The sequence below is a fragment of the Ochotona curzoniae genome, unplaced genomic scaffold, assembly GCF_017591425.1.
Source record: "Ochotona curzoniae isolate NIBS_2020 unplaced genomic scaffold, NIBS_Ocur_1.0 contig_883, whole genome shotgun sequence".
NCBI lineage: Eukaryota > Metazoa > Chordata > Mammalia > Lagomorpha > Ochotonidae > Ochotona > Ochotona curzoniae.
In genome coordinates, this window is record NW_024466599.1 from 69,268,276 (window position 1) to 69,286,848 (window position 18,573).

Here is an 18,573-nt window from a genome sequence, read left to right on the forward strand (position 1 = left end):
TGAATGTCTCAGTGGATACAGTTCATTCTCCCCTTAACCCAGTTCATAAGCAGGCCAACAGGTGTTATAGCCCTACCTGGCCTGGTATGCCCCGTTCTAGTTCTCACGCTCACCACTTCTGATGGGAGCAGTGGCCCATCAGGAGAAACCCTTACAGCCCCTCTACTGGTCTTGCAATGACTTTCCTGCCCTGGTCTCACATGTGCTGGTAGGTGCTGTGGCCCAGTCTAGCATGGCCTACCTCACCTCAGCATTTGCTGTCAGGTGTTATAGCCTGGCCTGGCCCAGTCTGTTCCCAGTCCCAGCTCATGCTGGTGGGTGCTACAAGTCTAGCCCAGCCCAGCCAGCCCTCAGTTCCATCCCTAATGTGGACTAGCTTGCCAGAGGCTAGCTTCAGCCAGTTGGAGAAGGATGTGCGGATTCAACAAGGAAAAGAGACACAGACATGATCACTTGGTTCCTTCTACTAACAGCTCAAGAAGCTGTCTTTTTTGTTTACCCAGACACATCACAAGCCTCTGCACAAATGCTTGATTGTTCTATTTTTAACTTCATGATTAAGCAGGTATGTGCAGATGTTTGATTATTTTATTTTTTACTTCATGGTCAACCAGGTGCTCTTAAAGCTAATTCTGTAAGTTACTATAATCATTTTCTTCAAAGCAAGCTGTTATTCATATTCTTCAGTAGTAGCCATTGGGGGACAGCCAGGACTCCAAGGCCAGGGCACATATGATTACCTACTAATCAGTAATACATTTCCACTACATTTCTATTTCTACAACTTACCCATCACTTAAAGGGAGAAATATGTCACAAGGGAAAAAAACATAAAGATTCAAGACAAAATTTTAAATAATAAATCTTCCTATAACTATAGACTCCACAACCGCATAAACAATAATTAAAAGCATATTTCTATAATATTAATAAAAGCACCCTTTAACTCCCTTAGCCAAAAATTATAAAAGTGGCTAAAACAGATACATTTTCTATGCTCCAAAAACAATTGCAAAGACTGTCTAGCCTTTAAGGTCACTGTGACTGTATTTATCGCCATAGCAGTTTTAGCTCGTACTCCCATCACTTTCATTAATTTTTAGGATACTTATCAGGCTCTTTCCCAGAAGGCATGCTACATGTCTGGGCCAGGCACACATTATCAGCAACATTAACTCCCAAGCTCACATCAGTTGCAGAAACCATCTCACACGGGCAAACAACAATGCCTCGATAGATCACAGAATTCTTTGTGGGGTGGTTGAGTGCCCATGCCAAGGGTATGAAACTGCATTGAGGTGGTTGGAGAAACATCCACCGGGCCTTTCCATACAACCAGAAGCTCTTCGCAGCCTTGCCAACAGGGAAGCTATTCTCTTTATACCTTCATGTAATTCATACCCTCTGCATGAACTCCAACACTGGCCTGTCTTGCACCCTGTCCTCGCCCTCAGATCTGCCAATGGGTGTTATCAACTGGCCCAGCCTGGCCTGCTCCCAGACCTGACCATATGTAAGCTAGCAGGTACTGTAGTAACCGGGCCTGGTCTGGGCTGCTCCCAGCCTTGGTTCTTGGTGCTCACCTGCAGGTATTGCATCCTGTCAAAGCAGCTCCCTAAGCTCCTCTGTCAGGTTTCCTCCAAGTGGTGGATCTCATGCACACCAGTAGGGTCCTTTGCCTAGCCTGACTTAATCTACCTTCTGTCAGGAACACTGGCTTTGCCCAAACAGCCCACACCCATTCTGGTTCTAACTTGCCCAGACACACCTCTCACATGGTTTAGCGGGTGCAGAGACCTTTCTCAGTCTGTCCTATACCCACCCTGGTTCTCACGCGCACCAGTGGGTGTGAAAGTCTAGCCCAATCTGGCACACCCCAGACCCAGTCCATACCCATGCTGAGAGACACTGCAGTCATGTCCAGCCAGCTCTTATGCTCACTGGTGAAAACCACAACCCAGCTGAGAATTCCCCTTAGCTCTCCAACCAGGCTTTTTCCCAGCCACAGATCTTGCGTGTGCCAGTGGTTGCTCTGACCCAGCTTGTCATAGCCCATCCTCCTGTCTTGGGCTTTGCCATCAGATGCTGCAGCCTGTCCTGTCCTGACCTGCCCCCAGTCCCAACTCTCGCTGATGGCTGTTGCAACCTGTCCCTGCACAATCTGCTCCCATCCCTGGCTCATGCAGATAGCCTAGCCCAGCATGACTTGCATTCTAGCCTGGCTCCTGCACATGCCAGTGGGCTAAGGTTAGCCCGGCCCTGTCCAGTTTGCCCCCCTCCACAACCACCTCACACACTTACTGATGGGTGGAACTACCTCGCCTGGCCTGACCCACACTCAGGTCTGAATCTCATGCTCACCAGTGGAGTTACAACCCATGAAGGGGGTTCTTCAAGCTTTCCCACCAAGTCCACTCCAAGTCCCAGATCTTACATGTGCCAGTGGGTTTTAGGCCCTTACCTGGTGTAGTCTGCCCCCTCTGTCCTGGCCTTTGTATGAGCTGGTGAATGTTGTGGCCCGGCCTAGTCCACACCCTATTCTTGGGTGTACCTGTGTTTGCTGCATCATGAACCAGCTTGGTCTGTCCCCTTACCCATGAGTGTGAGGGTTCATGGTCATGCCTAGCTCAGCTGTTCATTAACCACCAGTTGTTAAGCAAAGCAGTGGAAATTGCAGTTACACAGGAGTGGGCCCACATATCCCCCACAGAATCTGCCCTCATACCTGGTTCCCTCACATGCTGGTTAATGTTTTGGCCCACCCTAACATTACTCATTCCCTGTTCCAACATTTACTGGCTGATACTGTGATTTAGCCCTACCAGGTAGGCACCCAGCCCTAGCTTTAGTTTTCGCTGGTGAGTGGTGGTTGACAGTGATTCATGCTAAGAGCTCCTGTTTTGACCAGGCTCAACCTTAGGCATTGCTGCCATCTGGGGTATGAACGAGAGGATGGAGGATTTCTCTCACCCTTTGCAACTTTACCTTTCAAATAAATCTTTTTTAAAAAGAAATACTCTCTCTTTTAAAAAGGAAGTCTGAAGGTGAGTCAAAGGGGTAAGTTAGAATCTTCTGGAATCTTCCCTAGGCATATGCACACTTGTGTATATTCATCTATCATTTCAGATTTCCAGAAATGCAACAGATTTTTTTCAAAGCCCCCATTCCTCATTTTTTTTCTCCTTTTTTGGGCCAATCTCTTATTAGCTTCAACTGGTGTCATCACTTCAGACAGCTTCAATGTTAATCAATAGGTGTTGATTGGGACCAGACAGAAAGCTCTTAGTCACGTTAAAGAATGAGAGTGGAGCCTTTCCAGGAACCTGGCAGACAAATGAAATAGTGACACCTCTCTGGGGACGAGGCTTCTTGAGATGTTTCCTATCTCTGTCAGCACCCCTCCTCCAGTGGCTGCTGCACTGCTGTTTTTCATTGTTATGGGTGCAGGGCTGTGGTTCTCTGAGCTTCATGCCCCAATAAGACAACCAGGGCATTCGTTGTGGCAGGAGAGTTTTATCGCAAAAGGATATTAGAGAAGGACAGGGAGGAGGAGGCGTACTGGCCACTGGGTGACAGGTGTTGTCTTTTTATACTCCCTGGCCTGGGAAAGTATCATGTATACATACAAAGACCCACATCTACAGCATTAAGATGGGCATGAACAGGCAGGCTGGCTTGTTGATGAGTGTTTAGAGAAGTTATCCACTTACTGTGTATGCCCTTAGCTGCTCAGTATCTCCTGGACAAACAGGTGGGTTGAAGGTCAGAGCTAGTACAATCGTAGGTCATAAAAGTCCATAGTGACATCTTCAGGGCCACTCCCAATTGCCAGGTATAAAGATAATTATTTCTATCCCAGAAATCTAGCCAGTCCTGATAATCTGTAAGAGGTGACTTTCAAAAGTTCACAGGACAATGGAATTAAAGACAATGAATTTCTCTGCCAAAACTTTGGAAGTCCCTTTATGTTGTCTCATGGGAACTTCATGTCATGTTGAGTAGAGTGAAGAAAACCTTGTACACAGGGTGGTTCTAGTCCTAAAGATTACACTGCTCAGCTTTTAATCGTTGTGCATCAATGATTTATACCAGTTTACTTATTGTGTATGGATTATTTGTGTAAGGATGTTCCCCAGACTCCTTGAGGGGCTGGTTACAGGATGGTTTGGTCTCACTTGCAGGTCTCTGATTCAGAAGATCTGGGAATTTGCATTTCTAGAAAGTTCTAACAGTATGTGGGTGTCACCACTGGTGGGGCCCATGCTGGGAAGTTCTGAAGCACTGTGAGACTTGACCAACTACGATACTTTCCCCTACTGTTTTGCTGCTTAGAGCTTGCCGAGAGCAATAATCAATGAGTTTGTTTTCCTTTTGCATCTGTGATCTTCCTTCTACAGTGGTTGTGGGGCTCCATTATTTGCCACAAACAAGACTGATCATTTTGGATGCTCTAGAATTACACAGCAGTCAAGTGGCAAGAGCTATCCAAAGCCTGATCCTAACTCAGTGTTTGCTACTGTGCCAAATGAATGACAGCTGATATCAGAGATCTATTTTTAAATGTCTATGAATTTAATAAATGTTTCTCATTTTTTTAGAAAGTTATTGATTTAAAAATCTCTTAGCTTGTTTATAAATAGCATAACCATAGAATGTATTGTCTGATCTGAGACAGTTTTGAGACCTGAACAGGGTCCTACTAGTAATAAAAATACATAAATATTTAAAAAATATTAAAAACAGTTCTTAAAATAAATCTTTATGTATCGAAAGCCAGAGTTGAGGGACAGAGATGAACAGACATCTTCCAGCTGGAGATTCACTCTCCAAACTGCTGGAACAGCAAGGGCTGGGCTAGGCAGGAGCCAGGAGCCGAGAACTTCAGCAGGGTCTCCCACATGAGTGGCGGGAGCCCAAGCACTTGAGCCATCTTCTGCTCTTTTTTTTTTTTTTAAGATTTATTCTATTTTTATTGGAAAGATATACAAAGAGGAGGAGAGATAGAGAAGATCTGTCTGTTGATTCACTGTCCAAGTGGCCACAATGGCCAGAGTTGAGCCATTCTGAAGCCAGGAGCCTGGGGTTTCTTCTGGGCCTCCCATGCAGGTGCAGGATCCCAAAGCTTTGGGCCATCTTCTACTATCTTCCTAGCCCACAAGCAGGGAGCTGGATGGGAACCTGGACTGCTGGGACACAAACTGGCACCCATATGGGATCCAGGTGCGTGCAAGGTGAGGACTTTAGCCACTAGGCTACAGTGCCACTCTACCCCCTTTTTTTCTTTTAAGATTTATTTGTTTTATTGAAAAGGCATATCGGGTTTACAGAGAGGAGAGACAGAAAAATCTTCCATTCACTGGTTCACTCCCCAAATAGCCGTGATGGCTAGAGCTGAGTCAACCTGAAGCTAGGAGCTTCTTCCAGGTCTCCTATACCAGTGCAGGGTCCCAAGGCTTTGGACCATTCTCCATTGCTTTCCCAGGCCACCAGCAGGAAGCTTGATGGGAAGTGGAGCAGCAGGGACATAACTGAAGCCCATATGGGATCCCGGTGCTTGCAAGGTGAGGATTAGACATTGAACCACTGCACTGGGCCCCATCTTCTGCTGTTTAAGAGAGTATTTGGGACATCAACCAGTGCCCATATGGGATGCTGGTATTTAAGGTGGATTTTACTGTCCATGCCACAGAGCCATTTTCCAAAATTAGTTTTATAAATGTTTATTTCAGGCAACTGTCTGCATAAGGCTTTGGTGACATGAGAGGGCCAGACCTAATTCTAAAGGCAGTCAGAAACTCTTAAGTAATTTTCATTTGTAGCAGATTAGATGATCTCTTTGAATGATAAATGCTTGTTTTTATATTTGAGAGGAGAACTCTGCCTAGAAGGATTTCTGAATGGTGTTCAGAGAGTTTTTTTTTTTTTATAAGGATAAAGCTCTTTTTTCTCCCCCTTATTAAAATCTAGTGAAGTTTCAAAGATAAGGCAGATGTTTACATTCAGTACAAGCAGACATTTGAGGCTTAAGATCATAACAACATAGTCTGTTGGCCCAAGCGGAGTGATCCCAGCCACCCACTAGAACTAAATTGAGTTCCCTGGCTGTTGACAGAAATTTGGGGAGACATTTTTCTCCTGTCCCTCTTCTTTGCAAATAAAATTAATTAATTAAGGTCATATCAGCACGAATATTTTCTTCCAAGACCTCTAACTCTACTCTCTCCCTTTACCTATGGAGAATGGAATCTGAGGGGAGTCGTGGTAAGGGGGCTGCTACTAGCTGAGAAATTACCAATGCACTTTTTTTTTTTTATAGCACATGTTCAAACCATCTGCAAGGATGAACACAGCAGTGCATCCAGATGTTAGCCGTCTCTTTTTGCAAACCTGCATTGTGAAAGCACGGTGACCTACTTCTTTTGCTGGTTCTGCTTGGGATGGTCAGGCAGGAACCGTCACCTCAGGGTTCCACTGGGTCACGGCTCGCCAGCGGGAGCCTTGCTCCTTGGCTAGAGACGCGTTTCTTGATTTCCGCGTATAGGGAGCGTGAATAAGCCACCGTCTGGTGAACGTGGAGCAGTTTAAGAACTCCTGGCAGGCTACGCGCTCACAGAGCAGGGTGCCGGATGCGCCCGGGATGAACCGGGGACGCGCGGCTGCTGCACCTGCGGGCGCCGAGGACCGCGGCCGGGCAGGCGGGGCCGGGGCGGGGCGCGCATGCGCGGCGAGGGGGCGGGCCCGGGGCGGGGCGGCGCGCGCCGCCCGGAGCGTGTGGCGGCGGCGAGAGCCGGGGCGGCGGGTTCGCGGCCGGGGCGTGCGCTGACGGGCCGGGGCCCGGAGGACCAGCAGCACCCTGAAGACGAGCTCGCAGCCCACGACCGGACGAGCGGACGGCGCCGCTCCTGCTGCTGCTGCTGCGGCTGCGGCGGGCTCGGGCGCGCGGCCCGGTGGCACCGAGGACCACCGCGGCACCAGCTGCGCGGCGGGCTCCTCGGATCCGGGCGCACCACCAGGTGGGTGGGCCGGACCGGGTCGGGAGGCGCGGCGGCTGAGGGGAGCCCTGAGGGTGGCTGGGGCGCTGAGGGGGAACCGGCGGCTCCCGCTGCTTGCTGGGCCGCGCGGGGACGGCGCCCGCGGTTGTCATGGAAATCATCCAGCCCAGCGGAGCCCTCGGCCGGGGCGTCTTCGCACAGCAGTCCCGACTGTGGCCCGAGGAGGCCCCGCGCCCGGGACTGGCTGGAGCGGGGGCCGGGTCGCGCGCTGTCAGGGGCTGGGGGAAGGACGCGCGCCCTTACCCGGGTCGCGCGGCGTCTCCCCGACCCCGGGGCTGGGGCTGGTGCCTCCCGAACGCCCAAGGCCTCAACGTAACCGGGCATGTATAGGACCTCAGGACTGCCCTCTGGCCACCTCTGCATCCCTCTTCTGTCGGTACCCCCATCCCCAGCCACTTGTCCTGGCACCTTGGCTTTTTCTGTCCTATTTCTGCCCGGCTTGGCTAGTCGGCTCACTGAGGCCTCTAAGACATTTGCGGGGTTCTGTGCGTGGTTCTTTCCAGTCGGCGACGCGTAGGCCTTGGGCAGCTGAACCTCTCCGAATGGCAGAGGTAAACGTAGACGTCTTTGTGGGCGGAGGAAGGCTATCTGGGTGGCCTCTGCTCTCTCCTGCCCTCTGACATTACATAAGGATGCGTGCCTGCCTCCTGCCTCGGATTCGTCCCCCATGACAGATGATGAACGAATTCCTTCCGGCGAGAAGAGAGGGGAGGCGGCTGAGAACCCCCCCCACCCTTCTTCTAGTGGAGGCTTGGCTATGCTTGAGTGTTTAAGTGGCTGCCTTCGGATTTGATTTATCACCTGCCCATTAGAATGGGCATCTCTCAGCCAAGGCAATGGGGGGTCGCCCTGTGGCTGTTGCAAGTGCAGTTCTGTTTGGTTCATGCCCTGTGTCCAGTGGGTTGTGTGGTCTGTGGGGCTGGGCCCGGGGCTGAGCTGGCTGACTTGCGTGTGAGTGCTGGTTCTGTCACTTGCCCCCTAGTTCTCCCCATTCTCATCTCTCCAGAAGGCAAGAGCAGAAACTCCTTGGCCCAGTTTACTTTGAAATCTTAATGCTGTTTAGGTTGTCCTAGAATTAAGCCATTTTTCCTCCCCTTTGGTTGAAAACAAGCTTGCTTTAGCAGGAATGATGTGCTTGGCTTGCAGTCTGGAGTCTGTGTTTTGGAGGTTCTTTGCTGAAATGTTTGTTGCTGGAAGATTGTGGTGCAAGGAAGGTGAATGATGCTGTCCGCAGGAGAAGGCCAGCATGGTTGGAGGGGTCTTGATGGGAGACCATGTCCCAGGGGTGGTGCTGCCGCTGAGTGAGCCAGGCAAGGCCTGCTTCCCTATCATGTAAACACGCTTCTATAGCAATAAGCCAGAGTTTTCGGGGATAGGAGTGTGGGTGAGGGTGGAGGGTGTTGGAAGACAGAGATGAAGGCTGGGAAAATTAAAAGAAAGGACTAGATTTTTACCGGGCCCTCAAGTGAGTTGTGCTTATCTAGCTACTGTGCCTAATGAGTTTTGTTTACGCTGTGTTCCATCTCAAGAGTGTTTACCCGCCCCTGTCTCTTGAGTAAACACGGCACCAGGGGCTGACCTTATGTTTTATCCTGTTGCTTTGGAAACTGGATTTTTTATAATATGCTATTAAAATGAATATTAGAGATTAAAAAAATGACTTTCAGGAACAAGGAAATAAAAACAGGGCCCTGCATGGTAGCCTAGCAGCTAAAGTCCTCGCCTTGTATGTGTTGGGATTCCATATGGGCGCCGGTTCTAATCCAGGCATCCCTGCTTCCCATCCAGCTCCCTGCTTGTGGCCTGGGAAAGCAGTCAAGGATAGCCCAAAGCCTTGGGACCCTGAACCTGTGAGGGAGACCCAGAAGAGGCTCTTGGCTCCTGGCTTTGGATTGGCTCAGCTCTGGTCATTGTGGCCACTTGGGGAGTGAACCATCGGACAGAAGATCTTCCTCTCTGTCTCTCCTCCTTTTTTTATAGCTCACTTTCCAATAAAAAATAAGTACATCTTTAAAAAAATAAATAAAAACAATATATGTGAGAGCTTTTTTGTAAGTGGCAGTCTGCCAGAATGGTGGGCTGTGTTTAGCAGAGAGCCCTTGTGTCCAGTTAACCAGCTGCCTAGCTGGGAGCATGCTCAGTGAGCATCTCTACAAATGTACCCCAGGCAGGTACAGAATTGATCCTGCACTCCCACCCTATGATTTAAGTATTCAAGAATTCACCAAAGGAAGGCTGGACTGGGTGGGTGGGGTGGGGAGGTGGGGAGAGAGAGAGAGAGAGAGAAAGAAAGAAAGAAAGAGAGGCTGGCTCACTGTCCATGAATATTGGTTTAATTTTTTTTTTTTTAATGGAAAACTCCCTTAAGCTGCCCTATTCCAGAAGCGTCCTCTTAGTTTCATCAGCTATTCATGGTGTCAGGAAGATTTGACTTTCGCTGAGGAAAATGCATGAATCGGCAGTGAGGAAGGCTGGATGGTGGGGCTACTTTTGTAGAACCTGATTATGAGCTGGTTTGGAGAGTTTTTTGTTTTGTTTTGTTTAAATTTATTTGAAAGATCTACACAGAGAGAAGGAAAGACAGAGAGAAAGCTCTTTTGTCTGCTGGTTCATTCCCCAAGTGACCACAACACCACAACAGCCAGAACTGAGCCATAGGAGCCAGGAGCTTCTTCTAGGTCTTCCATGTGTGTGCAGGGTTCCAAGGCTTTGGGCCATCCTTAACTGCTTTTCCAACCACAAACAGGGAGCTGGATGGGAAGTGGAGCAGCTGGGACACGGACTGGTACCTGCATGGGATCCTGGGGGATGCAAGGCAAGGATTTTAGCCACTAGGCTACCCCACTGGGCCCTGGAGAGATCTGTTTTAAACAGCCTCCACTCCAACCCCTTGTTGTTTATAGTCCTACAACAGAAGCCCCGTCAGAAGTGCTTAAACTGGGGACACTAATATTAACATCTGTGCAGGCTTGCTTTGTTTTGTCTTTCTATGCTTTTGAGGAAAACAGCTTCTTGAACTTGATCCCTAGAAATGTACATGTATTTTTGTGCCTTTGCACTTTTTACTTGATTTAATTTTTTTTTGTATTTTGATGGGATTTCAGGCTCACAGAAGAGTTGCAGGAATAGTCAAAATTCTCTGGAAGCCTTAACGTGGACTCTCCAAGTCTTGACATGTTGCTACTTTTGCTTTAATTCCTTTCTCACTCGTTTGGAATTATTCTTTCCCTGAACTGGTCAATGATAAGTTGCAGGCTTGATACCTTGTCTCCAAATCCTTCACTTTTTTCAAACAAAAATGTTCTTTTCATAATAGCAGTACAGTGATTGAAAACCAGGAAATTCGTGTTGATAAAACACCTTTGTGTAATATACAAGTCTTATTCAGATCTTGCCAGTTGTCTTAGTAATGGCCTTTAAAGCAAAAGAAAATTATGGATTTCCTATTGCACTAAATTGCTCTGTCTCTGTCATCTTTAATCTGAAACAGTTCCTGAGTCTGTCTTTGTACATCTCATGATGTTGACATATTTAGAGATTAGTGACTGTGTTTTTAGGTAATGTCCCTCAGTTTGGGTTTCCTGTGGCTTCCTTATGATTAGATTCAGGTCCTGTCCTTCTGGCAGGAGTTGGCAGAATCGAGGCTGTAGGGTTGTCAGTGTGCTCTTTCAGGAGGCACCTGCTAACTGTTAGAGCATTGACAGGTCCTACTTACTTTGGTCCCTTGACAAAGGCCTTTGTAGCCTCATTGAGAAGTTACCATCTCCCCTTTGTAGTCAGCATGTATCTGATAGGAAGACACTTGCTGGGATGTAAATACACTGTTACTTTTTGTGCCCTACTCCCTGGTTTTAGCCATTATACTGCTCACTTGATTCAGTTATGGTGGTTGACAGATGGTAATTTCTAATCTCACATTTCCCTCTGCATAGAGTAGTTGGAACTTTATTAAAAGAAGAAAAAAAAATAGCTTTACTTCTCATTCATCATCATCATTATTATTATTTTTACTTTATTCGAAAGATTATTAGTCGTCTTACTCATTTTGTTGCTCTGCTTGTCCCAGGTCTGACCAGTGGAAGCCCCTTCAAGCTGGATCTTATGTTCTTTTGACATATCATCATAATTGTCATCGGACTTTTTTTTTCTCCTGGTACAAAATCTTCAAGACTCTGCCTGTATTTTCCCTGACTCTGTTTTTTTTTTTTTTTTTTTTTTTTTTTAGTGAGTGGTATTAAAACCCAAAACCTGGTCATTAGCATGCTCGATTCTACTGAGATGTCACTGTTGGTAGACCTTATCAGTGGACAGTTATTCTTTTTGTAAACATAAATGTAATCATGGTATGCAGAATTTCTGTGATTTCTTTTTTTCTCACACATTAAAAAAAAAAGGTATTTGAAAGGTAGATGGAGATCTTACTACCACTGTTTTACTTCCCAGGAAATTCTGGCCAAGTTGAAGCCAGAAGCCTGGATTTCGGTTCTGGTTTCCCATATGGGTGTCAGGGATGCAGGTACTTGGTCCATTGCATGCTGCCTCCCAGGGCTCACTTTAGCAGAAAGCTGGAACCAGAAGATGCTGCTTGGGACACCTGCATTCCATGTTGTAATGGCAATGCAGGCATCCCAACTGGCATCTTTTTTATTTTTAAAGCATATATTTATTTGAAAATCAAAGTTAAACGGAGAAGGAGAGACAGAAATTTTCCATCTGCTGGCTCATTCCCTAGATGTTCGCAACAGCCAGGGTTGGGCCAGGCAAAGGCCAAGAGCCTTTGCCCATTCTTTCATGTGAGTGTTCGGTGCCCAAACCCATGGGCCCTCTTGGGCTGCTTTTCCTAGGGTATGAGCAGGGAGCTGGATTCAAGTGGAGTGGGTGGAACACAAACTGGTGCTCATGTGGGCTGATAGTGTCACAGGCTTTATGTGCTGTGCCTCTGTGCTGGTCCCCCAAGGGGCATCTAAATTCACTGGAGCACACATTCTTCTGCTTTTTTAAATTTAATGCTTTGTCTGTAAGAGCTGTTGGTGCTGATAAGACCAGTTGGCTTTGTCTTTTTAGTCCCGGGAATATAGCCGAACCATAATTTATGTAATCATTCCTTATTGATAGAGATTGACATTGTGTCCAACTTTTTACCCTAAAATAGTGAGAGATACATGCACCTCATCAGTGTTAGTACAGATCTTCCAGGCTACTAGATGCATCTCTGGCCCAGAGTCCCTTTGAACTGACAGTTTGGCCAGATGACTCCTTACGAGTCCCTGTCAGCTTACGCTCGTCACCAGTGTGTAACAGGCATGGTTCTGTTTGACTCAACCAGCGTTGAAGACAGTGAGTCGTGTTAATTATTCTAGCTCAGTGCACAAAAAGGCATGATTTTAATTCATTTTCCAAATTGCTAAGAATATTGAAGACCTTTTCTTACTAATTTATAGTTTTGGTTTCTGTGAACTATCTTGTTCGTATCCTTTACCTGTGTTTTCTTGTTAGCTTGATTGTCTTCATCTTAGTGTATTGTGCAAATTATTGTCAATCTGCACTTTATTCTTGGTGGCTCTTATAAAGCTCTTTTAAGTGTGATGTATGTTTTGTCCTAAAGGAGAGGGAAACTGATTGTGTCTGGATATCTGACAGGTGTCCCCAAGCGTCCTCTCAGGAGGGCACTGTGGTGTTGGGGAGGTGGGGGAAGCCGAGATGGGGCTGGTTAGGGCACGAGACTGAGGTTCATAATAAGATAGAAGGTGGGGGAGGGTGGAAGAAAGAAGCTGAACTGGGGTTCAAATCCAGGTCTCTCTGGGACTCATGCCACTTCCATTGCATCATGTAGCTTTCTTCACAGGAATTTTAAAATAAGTGTTTTACTTTGTGTATTCTGGAAGGGATGAAGATGAATGACTTGGTCTCCCCAGTAGCAAAGATTTCTGTTCTCAGTATTTTGCTTTTGCCAGTCTGAAACTTCTTTTGCTCAGCATGCACATCTTTCAAAACCATTAATTTCATCCCTAGACATAGGGTGAATGTTGGAGCTGCACTTCTGTGAGACTCCAACCAGCTGTGTGTCTTTGAGCAAGCAGCCCCATCTCTTTCTGTCCAGTTTCTCATGTGGAAAACTGGGCTGATGGTGGCAGCAGCTGCAGAGGCTCACTGGGGATTAAATGAGTATCACACATCAAGTGTTTGGAGTGGTGCCTAGTGCCTGGGACGGCAAGAACACGAGCTGTTGGGGTGAGTTGATGTCTATGGTCTGTGAGGTCAGCCTGCAACTTGGAATGACATCAGCCTGTTCTCCAGTGAGATTCACCTGGGGAGGGCCTCGGAAGCAGAAAGGTGCATGTGTGTGGTCAGGGCTGCAGGAGGCTCATGCTGTGGTGATAAAGGTGAAGTGTCTTATCTTCTGGAACAGGGACAGGAAGACAAAGGGACAACCTCATCCCATCCCAGCCTCTCTTCTTCGGACCCTCCTCCCAGAGCCCTTTCCCTCAGACATTTCCTTGTTCTCCTGACCTTAGGTTCCTGAGGTCCTTGTTGTACCTTTAAAAAAATATCTATTTTCATCTATTTGAAAGGAGGAGGAGGAGGATGAGAGAGAGAGAGAGCTTCCATTTGATGGTTCACTCTAAATGTGTGCAACTGGGCCAGGCTGAAGCCATGAGCCAGGAACTTCTCTGGGTCTTTCATAGGGGTGACAGGGCTCCAAACACTTGAGCCATCATTTACTACCTGCCAGGATGTGCATTAGCAGGAAGTGGGATGGTAAGTGTAGTATCCATGACTGAAACCAGCACTCCAACAGTGTTTCTGCATTGAATGTGGATGTGTCAAGCAGTGGCTTAACTCACTGTGCCTCGTTTGCCCCTCATCATGGCATGTGAAGTGGGATTTCAGGATCTCCTGGAAATCCCCTGCAACTTTTTGCTCACCTCTTTCTGTAATCCCAGTGCAGCTTCTATCAGCTGCTGTTACCGAAACCAGATGATCAGATTAATTCAACCTAAGGTGTGGGATGCCTTTATTTCCCTCTTCTGTGTTGCTTGCATTTTTCAGGATGAATGATCTGTATATTACATTCTGGAAGTGTCAAGGTGTTCTATTAAGCAGGTAGATGTTTCTGAGAAGACAGGTGCCCTGTTCAACCGTCCCACTGGATTACAGGTTATGACTGCTGGGATAGGCTTTGGCTGCCAAGAATCAGATTTGTCATTGCAGAGAGTTGGAGCTGTCCCCTGTCAACAGTTGAGTGGATTTTCTCTGCTCTCTAGCAATCACTGCTGATTTCATGATAGGGTCAGCTTCCTCATGGTTATGGCATGGTCAGTAGGGCCAGTGACACTGTATACTTCCTTGTGCTTGGCCAGCAGAAGCAGGGAAGCAGACAAGCCAGCGGGTTCACAGGCGTTGTGTCCTGCTGGCAGCAGAGGGTCAGGTGGCTTCTCCTGCCCAGTGATGTGAGAGTGCTGTACACTGATTGACTAAGGTTAGTGTTGCTCCAGGGTGGTCCCCCAACCATCTGGCTTGCTTGAGAACTAGTTATAAATGTACCTTCTGAGACTCAATAATGGAACCCAGAGATCTCTTTTGACAAGCCCTCTAGATGATTCTGATACAACATCAAGTTTGAAAACTGCTTCCTCAGCTCCCACTCCCTAGCTGGAGATGGGGCTAGCTATTCCCAAAACCCAGGATGGCTCCGTTGTCTGAATAGAGTGAAGGAAGAATGGATTTTGGATGATCATCCCATAGTGTGAACTGAGCACCATGGCCAGTGACCCACAGGAAGCTCTGCTCTCTGGTGCGCCACAATCCCCACCTAATCATCTCAGCTAAGTTTCCTGACATCCATGCCTACCGCCCTTGTTGCTCCTCTGCATCCTGCCTCTAGGACTTGGTGCCTAAGGAAGCAGCATCCTGCTCACTCCCCAGGCTTTGCCTCTCACCTAGCAGGGCTGACTTCCCCTGCACCAGCACATAGAATCTGGGCTGACTTCTTCTGATGCTCTTCCTGCAGCTGTTCCTGACTGCATTCAGATGTATAGGCTTTGCTCACTCTGCTGTTCTTCCCTCAGTGAGAAGAAGTAGATAGCAGTGTGCTGGCAGGAGCTAGCACAGCATTTAGAAAATTGGCCTGGAACAGCATGGGGACTGCCTACGGTGGTACGTGGGCTCTTGGGCTCTTTCTCCAGCTTTGCCTGGGATGACCTGCTTTATGTCCTCCTTGTCACAGAGCAGTTGCCACTTTATGCTCCAGTATAGTAAAAGAGCCATCTCCATGGTGTGATTTGTGAGACCAAATTACCCCACTGTTCCAAGTTTTTCCTGAAATGAGTTTGAATATATCTAGATTTTTCTTGACTTTCTGATGCTTAATCTACAGGTTCATCTTAACACATGAAAAAGATGTTTAGGGGCAGTCTTACACTAAGCTGTATAGTCATTAGCACCAATGACTGAGGAAGGAGGAACAGTAGAGAAGGGTCCACAGCCCTGTTTTTTTCTTTTTTTTTTTAGATTTATTTATTTATATTGAAAAGGCAGATTTACAGAGAGGAGAGACAGAGCGACAAAGATCTTCCATCCGCTGGTTCACTCCCCAAATGGCCACAGCGGCTGGAGTTGAACTGATCAAAATCAGCAGCCAGGATCCTTTTCCAGTTCTCCCACATGGCTGCAGGGTCTCAAGGCTTTGGACTATCCTCTATTGCTTTCCTGGGTCACCAGCAGGGGGCTGGCTGGGAAGTGGAGCAGCTGGGACACCAAGCTGCATCCATATGGAAAGTGGGCACTTGGAGGTGGAGGATTAGCCTGTTGAGCCATTGTGCCAGTCACTATAGCCATATTTTTCAAATGATAGTTCTTTTTTTTTTTTTTAAGATTTATTTATTTTTATTGCAAAGGCAGATACACAGAGAGGAGGAGAAACAGAGAGGAAGATCTTCGTCCAATTACTTCCCAAGTGACCGCAACAGCTGGAGCTATGCAGATCCGAAATTAGGAGCCTGGAATCTCTTCCGAGTCTCCCATGTGGGTGCAGGGTCCCAAGGCTTTGGGACATCTTCTGCTGTTTTCCAAGGCTGCAAGCAGGTGGCTGGATGGGAAGTGGGGTTGCTGGGTTTAGAACCGGTGTCCATATGGGATCCTGGCAAGTTCAAGGTGAGGACTTTAGCCGCTAAGCCACTGTGCTGAGCCCATCAAATAGCAGTTCTTCATGGAGTCAATCTGATGTTGCAACTAGCATTTTTAAAAGTCTTTTTTTGAAAATGAATAAAATATTAAAAATCTACCCGTTCTTATGGGAAGCTTAGATTTTTTCTTTTGGTAAATCATTTATTTGTGTGCAGTGTATTTTGTGTGTTATTACTTCTGATTTTCCCTACTGTGAAGTTTGGTAAAGGCGTATCTAATCCCCGGGGTGAGGGAAGGAGTTCCTAACCTGCTTCAGGAAGGCGGGAGCCACACTGGCTGTGTGTACAGTTGGGTTTTTTCCTTGGGAAAGGTTCTCTGACTGGTCAGAAGCTGGGGCTCTGAGATTCACTACAGATCAAGAACAGTGGGCTTAAGATGAGCGGAATCTTAGCAGTGTGGACCAGGGACAGTGGAGTTGGTGCCATGGGGACAACAGAAAGTTCTAAAGCTTCTGGTTTGTTATCTGTGGGATTCAGCCACCCAGGACCAGAACCTCATGATGTTGGTACTTTGCATAGCCACCTGGAGACCAGTGGCAGAAAGCGTGGTATTTGTTGGAGGTTTAAAGTTGAATCCATCCCTTCTGGGTCCTTGAATCTGGCAAGGCAAATCAACATCTGTCTAGCAACAGAGAGGAGGAGGGATCCACCTTGTTCAGGGTGGGCTGCAGTGAAACCTTTGCTTCTAATTCCCCCAGAATCCCCCAGGTCCCAGAAGTGACAGGACCACTCCCAAATCACATTGACTGGCCTGGAGCAGTCATGATAGGCATCAGGCATCACAAATCACATGGAGTCATGTCTGTGACATGTCTATTTTGGGGGGAGGAGACAGGTTGGATTATAGGAAAGAAAAATTGTTAAATATCACCAATCTCATTTGTAAACTGGGGAAAGGGTCTGGCTCCCAGGAGTTTAATAATTTCAGTGGGACAGACCTATGAACTCAGTGTGCTGGAAAATTGTGGGAAATAATGTTCTGTTTACAACTACCTCTCCTCCCACCCTTCACCTTGACAATCTTAGTAATGGTTTTTCCCCTTGGTATCTCGATTTTTTAAAAGATTTTTTTTTTTTTAAATTTGCAAGTGCTTCATAGGAGAGAGAGAGGGAGAGAAAATATCTTCCCATCTGCTGATTCACTTTCCAAATGGCTGTAGTGACCAGGGCTGAAGCCTGGAACTCTATCTGGGTCTTCCACATGGGTGCAGGAAGCCAAGCACTTGGACTGTTTTCTGCTGCCCTCCCGATGCATCAGTAGGGAGCTAGGTCTGCAGGTAGTAGAGCAGCTCAGACTCAAACCAGTAATTACATGAAATGCCGGGTCACGGGTGGCAGCTGTGCCACATGCTGGTCCCTAATATCTGTGTATTTAAAATGTGTTAAAGTGGCTAGAAGACATACCATTGCCCAGGGCACCCCAGAAGGGAATTGTTGCAATAGAGAGAAATGCTAAGAGGCAGGGCAACCAACCGGAGTCAAGGCAGGAAGATGTGGCAGAGGTGCTAGAAGGAAATGAGGGTAGAGTGGAAGGACTGTGACTAGGGGAGTGTGACTGAATCTTCCTCTTCCCCCTCTCTCTTCTCCCTCCCTCTTTCTGGGGAAGCTAGATTATTTCTTCATTGCTCCCTCCTTGCCATTGCCTCCAACAGCCAGTGTAGTTGTGGTAGTGCCTGAGAGCTGCATGGCTGAACTGGTATGGGTTCTTGATGTAGCTTGACACAGGTCTATTTAGGGAAGTCCTCCTTTAGTCTGTTGCCGTGGAAATCCAGCCTCCTTATCCTTTCACTTTCTCTACCCTCAGCAGTGATTCAGCAGTAGGTCTCTAGAGTAGAAGAAACCAGTTCTCATCAGAGACCTTGGAATACCAAAAATACATGGCCCGATGCTAAGGCTGTCTTTCTGGTCCAGCGCCTTTCCCTAACCGCTGCTGCCCGTCCCCACATCCCTGCTGTTGAGTAGATAGTCCCCAAGTGTAACGCAAGGTTTGTGTTAAGGTTCAAACCCTGTCAGGTGGACTGGTGATCACTTTCCACCAGCATGTTTTCCCCTGATCATTGGCACACACATATCTTCTTGACTTTGGTCTGAACTGCCTTTCCCTTCCTGATAGCTTGACATCCTTCCTTATGTTCCCCACCTTTCTCTCCATGGACTACTTGTACCATGTTTCTTACCAATCTCATTTCTTGTTAGCCAAGACTGATGTGTTGGAGAAAGGTTACATGGATTTAAAGTTCTCAGTTAAAGCATAAGCTGATTAAGAAGGGGGAGAGGAGAGTGAATTTTAGTTGGATGCAACTATATGTGAGTGTTACCCCTTTTAAGAAATGTGC

The 18,573-nt window shown here is 47.3% G+C and overlaps 1 protein-coding gene across 7 annotated transcripts in view; it reads left to right on the top strand.

Moving 5' to 3' along the window:
* Positions 1-6,793: 6,793 nt before the first annotated feature.
* INPP4A (inositol polyphosphate-4-phosphatase type I A) overlaps positions 6,794-18,573 on the top strand; it is a 147,843-nt gene continuing 136,063 nt past the window's right edge. For all 7 annotated transcript variants that reach the window (XM_040993762.1, XM_040993765.1, XM_040993763.1 and 4 more), the window contains exon 1: positions 6,794-7,013. The gene's annotated coding sequence lies outside the window, so the exon portion shown is untranslated. The remainder of the gene's footprint in view (positions 7,014-18,573) is intronic.